This window comes from Salmo salar, chromosome 17 (assembly GCF_965601325.2).
Source record: "Salmo salar chromosome 17, fSalSal1, whole genome shotgun sequence".
Taxonomy (NCBI): Eukaryota; Metazoa; Chordata; class Actinopteri; order Salmoniformes; family Salmonidae; genus Salmo; species Salmo salar.
The window spans coordinates 84549119-84558298 of NC_138307.1; positions in this window are offsets into that span (position 1 = coordinate 84549119).

The window sequence follows — 9180 nt, forward strand, 5'->3', positions numbered from 1 at the left end:
GTTAGTGTTATATAGAGACATGTTAGTGTTAGTGTTATATAGAGACATGTTAGTGTTAGTGTTATATAGAGACATGTTAGTGTTATATAGAGACATGTTAGTGTTAGTGTTATATAGAGACATGTTAGTGTTATATAGAGACATGTTAGTGTTATATAGAGACATGTTAGTGTTAGTGTTATATAGAGACATGTTAGTGTTAGTGTTATATAGAGACATGTTAGTGTTATATAGAGACATGTTAGTGTTATATAGAGACATGTTAGTGTTATACAGAGACATGTTAGTGTTATATAGAGACATGTTAGTGTTATATAGAGACATGTTAGTGTTATATAGAGACATGTTAGTGTTATATAGAGACATGTTAGTGTTAGTGTTATATAGAGACATGTTAGTGTTAGTAGTTATATAGAGACATGTTAGTGTTATATCAGTAGACATGTTAGTGTTATATAGAGACATGTTAGTGTTATATAGAGACATGTTAGTGTTATATAGAGACATGTTAGTGTTATATAGAGACATGTTAGTGTTATATAGAGACATGTTAGTGTTAGTGTTATATAGAGACATGTTAGTGTTATATAGAGACATGTTAGTGTTATATAGAGACATGTTAGTGTTATATACAGACATGTTAGTGTTATATAGAGACATGTTAGTGTTATATAGAGACATGTTAGTGTTATACAGAGACATGTTAGTGTTATATAGAGACATGTTAGTGATATATAGAGACATGTTAGTGTTAGTGTTATATAGAGACATGTTAGTGTTATATAGAGACATGTTAGTGTTATACAGAGACATGTTAGTGTTATATAGAGACATGTTAGTGTTATATAGAGACATGTTAGTGTTATATAGAGACATGTTAGTGTTATATAGAGACATGTTAGTGTTATACAGAGACATGTTAGTGTTATATAGAGACATGTTAGTGTTATATAGAGACATGTTAGTGTTATATAGAGACATGTTAGTGTTAGTGTTATATAGAGACATGTTAGTGTTATATAGAGACATGTTAGTGTTAGTGTTATATAGAGACATGTTAGTGTTATATAGAGACATGTTAGTGTTATATAGAGACATGTTAGTGTTATATAGAGACATGTTAGTGTTATATAGAGACATGTTAGTGTTATATAGAGACATGTTAGTGTTAGTGTTATATAGAGACAAGTTAGTGTTAGTATTATATAGAGACATGTTAGTGTTATATAGAGACATGTTAGTGTTATATAGAGACATGTTAGTGTTATATTGAGACATGTTAGTGTTATATAGAGACATGTTAGTGTTATATAGAGACATGTTAGTGTTATATAGAGACATGTTAGTGTTATATAGAGACATGTTAGTGATATATAGTTACATGTTAGTGTTATATAGAGACGTGTTAGTGTTATATAGAGACGTGTTAGTGTTATATAGAGACATGTTAGTGTTATATAGAGACATGTTAGTGTTAGTGTTATATAGTGACATGTTAGTGTTATATAGAGACATGTTAGTGTTATATACAGACATGTTAGTGTTATATAGAGACATGTTAGTGTTATATAGAGACATGTTAGTGTTATATAGAGACATGTTAGTGTTATATAGAGACATGTTAGTGTTATATAGAGACATGTTAGTGTTATATAGAGACATGTTAGTGTTAGTGTTATATAGAGACACGTTAGTGTTATACAGAGACATGTTAGTGTTAGTGTTATATAGAGACATGTTAGTGTTATACAGAGACATGTTAGTGTTAGTGTTATATAGAGACATGTTAGTGTTAGTGTTATATAGAGACATGTTAGTGTTATATAGAGACATGTTAGTGTTATATAGAGACATGTTGGTGTTATATAGAGACATGTTAGTGTTATACAGAGACATGTTAGTGTTATATAGAGACATGTTAGTGTTATATAGAGACATGTTAGTGTTATATAGAGACATGTTAGTGTTATATAGAGACATGTTAGTGTTATATAGAGACATGTTAGTGTTAGTGTTATATAGAGACATGTTAGTGTTATATAGAGACATGTTAGTGTTAGTGTTATATAGAGACATGTTAGTGTTAGTGTTATATAGAGACATGTTAGTGTTATATAGAGACATGTTAGTGTTATATAGAGACATGTTAGTGTTAGTGTTATATAGAGACATGTTAGTGTTAGTGTTATATAGAGACATGTTAGTGTTATATAGAGACATGTTAGTGTTATATAGAGACATGTTGGTGTTATATAGAGACATGTTAGTGTTATATAGAGACATGTTAGTGTTATATAGAGACATGTTAGTGTTATACAGAGACATGTTAGTGTTATATAGAGACATGTTAGTGTTATATAGAGACATGTTAGTGTTATACAGAGTCATGTTAGTGTTATATAGAGACATGTTAGTGTTATATAGAGACATGTTAGTGTTATATAGAGACATGTTAGTGTTATATAGAGACATGTTAGTGATATATAGTTACATGTTAGTGTTATATAGAGACGTGTTAGTGATATATAGAGACATGTTAGTGTTATATAGAGACATGTTAGTGTTAGTGTTATATAGAGACATGTTAGTGTTATATAGAGACATGTTAGTGTTATACAGAGACATGTTAGTGTTATATAGAGACATGTTAGTGTTATATAGAGACATGTTAGTGTTATATAGAGACATGTTAGTGTTATATAGAGACATGTTAGTGTTATATAGAGACATGTTAGTGTTATATAGAGACATGTTAGTGTTAGTGTTATATAGAGACATGTTAGTGTTATATAGAGACATGTTAGTGTTATATAGAGACATGTTAGTGTTATATAGAGACATGTTAGTGTTATATAGAGACATGTTAGTGTTATATAGAGACATGTTAGTGTTAGTGTTATATAGAGACATGTTAGTGTTAGTGTTATATAGAGACATGTTAGTGTTATACAGAGACATGTTAGTGTTATATAGAGACATGCTAGTGTTATATAGAGACATGTTAGTGTTATACAGTGACATGTTAGTGTTATATAGAGACATGTTAGTGTTATATAGAGACATGTTAGTGTTATATAGAGACATGTTAGTGTTATATAGAGACATGTTAGTGTTATATAGAGACATGCTAGTGTTAGTGTTATATAGAGACATGTTAGTGTTATATAGAGACATGTTAGTGTTATATACAGACATGTTAGTGTTATATACAGACATGTTAGTGTTATATAGAGACATGTTAGTGTTATATAGAGACATGTTAGTGTTATATAGAGACATGCTAGTGTTATATAGAGACATGTTAGTGTTAGTGTTATATAGAGACATGTTAGTGTTAGTGTTATATAGAGACATGTTAGTGTTAGTGTTATATAGAGACATGTTAGTGTTAAATAGAGACATGTTAGTGTTATATAGAGACATGTTAGTGTTAGTGTTATATAGAGACATGTTAGTGTTATATAGAGACATGTTAGTGTTATATAGAGACATGTTAGTGTTATATAGAGACATGTTAGTGTTATATAGAGACATGTTAGTGTTATATAGAGACATGTTAGTGTTATATAGAGACATGTTAGTGTTATATAGAGACATGTTAGTGTTAGTGTTATATAGAGACATGTTAGTGTTAGTGTTATATAGAGACATGTTAGTGTTATATAGAGACATGTTAGTGTTATATAGAGACATGTTAGTGTTATATAGAGACATGTTAGTGTTATACAGAGACATGTTAGTGTTATATAGAGACATGTTAGTGATATATAGAGACATGTTAGTGTTAGTGTTATATAGAGACATGTTAGTGTTATATAGAGACATGTTAGTGTTATACAGAGACATGTTAGTGTTATATAGAGACATGTTAGTGTTATATAGAGACATGTTAGTGTTATACAGAGACATGTTAGTGTTATATAGAGACATGTTAGTGTTATATAGAGACATGTTAGTGTTATATAGAGACATGTTAGTGTTAGTGTTATATAGAGACATGTTAGTGTTATATAGAGACATGTTAGTGTTATATAGAGACATGTTAGTGTTATATAGAGACATGTTAGTGTTATATAGAGACATGTTAGTGTTAGTGTTATATAGAGACAAGTTAGTGTTAGTATTATATAGAGACATGTTAGTGTTATATAGAGACATGTTAGTGTTATATAGAGACATGTTAGTGTTATATTGAGACATGTTAGTGTTATATAGAGACATGTTAGTGTTATATAGAGACATGTTAGTGTTATATAGAGACATGTTAGTGTTATATAGAGACATGTTAGTGATATATAGTTACATGTTAGTGTTATATAGAGACGTGTTAGTGTTATATAGAGACGTGTTAGTGTTATATAGAGACATGTTAGTGTTATATAGAGACATGTTAGTGTTAGTGTTATATAGTGACATGTTAGTGTTATATAGAGACATGTTAGTGTTATATACAGACATGTTAGTGTTATATAGAGACATGTTAGTGTTATATAGAGACATGTTAGTGTTATATAGAGACATGTTAGTGTTATATAGAGACATGTTAGTGTTATATAGAGACATGTTAGTGTTATATAGAGACATGTTAGTGTTAGTGTTATATAGAGACACGTTAGTGTTATACAGAGACATGTTAGTGTTAGTGTTATATAGAGACATGTTAGTGTTATACAGAGACATGTTAGTGTTAGTGTTATATAGAGACATGTTAGTGTTAGTGTTATATAGAGACATGTTAGTGTTATATAGAGACATGTTAGTGTTATATAGAGACATGTTAGTGTTATACAGAGACATGTTAGTGTTATATAGAGACATGTTAGTGTTATATAGAGACATGTTAGTGTTATATAGAGACATGTTAGTGTTATATAGAGACATGTTAGTGTTAGTGTTATATAGAGACATGTTAGTGTTATATAGAGACATGTTAGTGTTAGTGTTATATAGAGACATGTTAGTGTTAGTGTTATATAGAGACATGTTAGTGTTATATAGAGACATGTTAGTGTTATATAGAGACATGTTAGTGTTAGTGTTATATAGAGACATGTTAGTGTTAGTGTTATATAGAGACATGTTAGTGTTATATAGAGACATGTTAGTGTTATATAGAGACATGTTGGTGTTATATAGAGACATGTTAGTGTTATATAGAGACATGTTAGTGTTATATAGAGACATGTTAGTGTTATATAGAGACATGTTAGTGTTAGTGTTATATAGAGACATGTTAGTGTTATATAGAGACATGTTAGTGTTATATAGAGACATGTTAGTGTTATATAGAGACATGTTAGTGTTAGTGTTATATAGAGACATGTTAGTGTTATATAGAGACATGTTAGTGTTATATAGAGACATGTTAGTGTTATACAGAGTCATGTTAGTGTTATATAGAGACATGTTAGTGTTATATAGAGACATGTTAGTGTTATATAGAGACATGTTAGTGTTATATAGAGACATGTTAGTGATATATAGTTACATGTTAGTGTTATATAGAGACGTGTTAGTGATATATAGAGACATGTTAGTGTTATATAGAGACATGTTAGTGTTAGTGTTATATAGAGACATGTTAGTGTTATATAGAGACATGTTAGTGTTAGTGTTATATAGAGACACGTTAGTGTTATACAGAGACATGTTAGTGTTATATAGAGACATGTTAGTGTTAGTGTTATACAGAGACATGTTAGTGTTATATAGAGACATGTTAGTGTTAGTGTTATATAGAGACATGTTAGTGTTATATAGAGACATGTTAGTGTTATATAGAGACATGTTAGTGTTATATAGAGACATGTTAGTGTTAGTGTTATATAGAGACATGTTAGTGTTATATAGAGACATGTTAGTGTTATATAGAGACATGTTAGTGTTATACAGAGTCATGTTAGTGTTATATAGAGACATGTTAGTGTTATATAGAGACATGTTAGTGTTATAAAGAGACATGTTAGTGTTATATAGAGACATGTTAGTGATATATAGTTACATGTTAGTGTTATATAGAGACGTGTTAGTGATATATAGAGACATGTTAGTGTTATATAGAGACATGTTAGTGTTAGTGTTATATAGAGACATGTTAGTGTTATATAGAGACATGTTAGTGTTAGTGTTATATAGAGACACGTTAGTGTTATACAGAGACATGTTAGTGTTATATAGAGACATGTTAGTGTTATATAGAGACATGTTAGTGTTATATAGAGACATGTTAGTGTTAGTGTTATATAGAGACATGTTAGTGTTATATAGAGACATGTTAGTGTTATATAGAGACATGTTAGTGTTATATAGAGACATGTTAGTGTTATATAGAGACATGTTAGTGTTATATAGAGACATGTTAGTGTTATATAGAGACATGTTAGTGTTATACAGAGACATGTTAGTGTTATATAGAGACATGTTAGTGTTATATAGAGACATGTTAGTGTTATATAGAGACATGTTAGTGTTATATAGAGACATGTTAGTGTTATATAGAGACATGTTAGTGTTATATAGAGACATGCTAGTGTTATATAGAGACATGCTAGTGTTATATAGAGACATGTTAGTGTTAGTGTTATATAGAGACATGTTAGTGTTAGTGTTAAATAGAGACATGTTAGTGTTATATAGAGACATGTTAGTGTTAGTGTTATATAGAGACATGTTAGTGTTATATAGAGACATGTTAGTGTTATATAGAGACATGTTAGTGTTAGTGTTATATAGAGACATGTTAGTGTTATATAGAGACATGTTAGTGTTATATAGAGACATGTTAGTGTTAGTGTTATATAGAGACATGTTAGTGTTAGTGTTATATAGAGACATGTTAGTGTTATATAGAGACATGCTAGTGTTATACAGTGACATGTTAGTGTTATATAGAGACATGTTAGTGTTATATAGAGACATGTTAGTGTTATATAGAGACATGTTAGTGTTATATAGAGACATGTTAGTGTTATATAGAGACATGTTAGTGTTATATAGAGACATGTTAGTGTTATATAGAGACATGTTAGTGTTATATAGAGACATGTTAGTGTTATATAGAGACATGTTAGTGTTATATAGAGACATGTTAGTGTTATATAGAGACATGTTAGTGTTATATAGAGACATGTTAGTGTTATACAGAGACATGTTAGTGTTATATAGAGACATGTTAGTGTTAGTGTTATATAGAGACATGTTAGTGTTAGTGTTATATAGAGACATGTTAGTGTTATATAGAGACATGTTAGTGTTATATAGAGACATGTTAGTGTTATATAGAGACATGTTAGTGTTAGTGTTATATAGAGACATGTTAGTGTTATATAGAGACATGTTAGTGTTATATAGAGACATGTTAGTGTTATATAGAGACATGTTAGTGTTATATAGAGACATGTTAGTGTTAGTGTTATATAGAGACATGTTAGTGTTAGTGTTATATAGAGACATATTAATGTTGTGGGTTTGCGGTTTTTGGGTTGTGTCCAAGTGTCATTGCCTGCAGTCTAAGGCTGTGTTTACACAGGCAGAACAATTCCAATCTTTTTTCCACTAATTGATCAGATCTTTTCACATCAGGGGCTCTTTTCAACCCTTGCCGAAACGTTACAGCTTGCGCGATGGACTTTGAAAGGTCATTTGCGATTGAGCCGACATACGCTTCATTTACCGTGAATGCAGTCTCTTTCACCTCTGGAATATTGCCTTTAAATGTCTATTAGTCTGTAGTGATGGACGATGATTTTAAATGTCTATTAGTCTGTAGTGATGGACGATGATTTTAAATGTCTATTAGTCTGTAGTGATGGACTATGATTTTAAATGTCTATTAGTCTGTAGTGATGGACGATGATTTTAAATGTCTATTAGTCTGTAGTGATGGACGATGATTTTAAATGTCTATTAGTCTGTAGTGATGGACGCTGATTTTAAATGTCTATTAGTCTGTAGTGATGGACGATGATTTTAAATGTCTATTAGTCTGTAGTGATGGACGATGATTTTACACGTCTATTAGTCTGTAGTGATGGACGATGATTTTAAATGTCTATTAGTCTGTAGTGATGGACGATGATTTTAAATGTCTATTAGTCTGTAGTGATGGACGTTGATTTTACATGTCTATTAGTCTGTAGTGATGGACGATGATTTTAAATGTCTATTAGTCTGTAGTGATGGACGATGATTTTAAATGTCTATTAGTCTGTAGTGATGGACGATGATTTTAAATGTGTATTACTCTGTAGTGGTGGACGATGATTTTAAACGTCTATTAGTCTGTAGTGATGGACTGTCACGTTCTGACCAGTAAAGGGGTTATTTGTTATTGTAGTTTGGTCAGGACGTGGCAGGGGGTGTTTGTTTTATGTGGTTTGGGGTTTGTTGGGTTATGTTTTTTGTAAGAGGGGTGTTTGTTTAGAGTGTTCCGGGGTTTTTGGGCTATGTTCTTGTTAGTTTATTTCTATGTTAGTTCTAGTCTTTCTATGTCTATGTTTAGTTAATGGGGTTAACCTTCAATTGGAAGCAGCTTCTCCTCGTTGCTTCTAATTGAAGGTCTTATTTAAGAGGGGTGTTTTTTCTATGGGATTTGTGGGTAGTTGTCTCCTGTTTAGTGTCTGAGCACCTGATAGGACTGTTAGTGGCGGTAGGTAGGTAGGTAGGTAGGTAGGTAGGTAGGTAGGTAGGTAGGTGGGTAGGTAGGTAGGTAGGTGGGTGGGTAGGTGGGTGGGTAGGAGGGTGGGTGGGTGGGTGGGTGGGTAGGTAGGTAGGTAGGTAGGTAGGTAGGTAGGTGGGTAGGTGATTTGTTTGTTTTTTCCTTCTTCACATTAAAAAGAAGATGAGTATTCACGTTCCCGCTGCGTTTTGGTCTGATCCTTACGACGCCCGTTACATGGACGTTGACGATACTGATTGAGTAGGGCCACCAAGATCTTTTACAGAGCTGATCTGATTGGTCAAAAACAAGAAAACTTGTGAGAAAAAAAATATCAGAATTGAGCTGCCTGTTTTAACACAGATAAGCCCTGTGCATCTGGTAGAGGTTACCACCGTGGTCCCTGCTACATCAAAAGACACATGGCTAACTTCAGAGATTTAAACAATCTGAAAGGCCATCTCCAGCTCCCTGCCTAATTCATTTGCCTCTTGCTTTGCATCCAGAGCCCGTTGGGGATTATC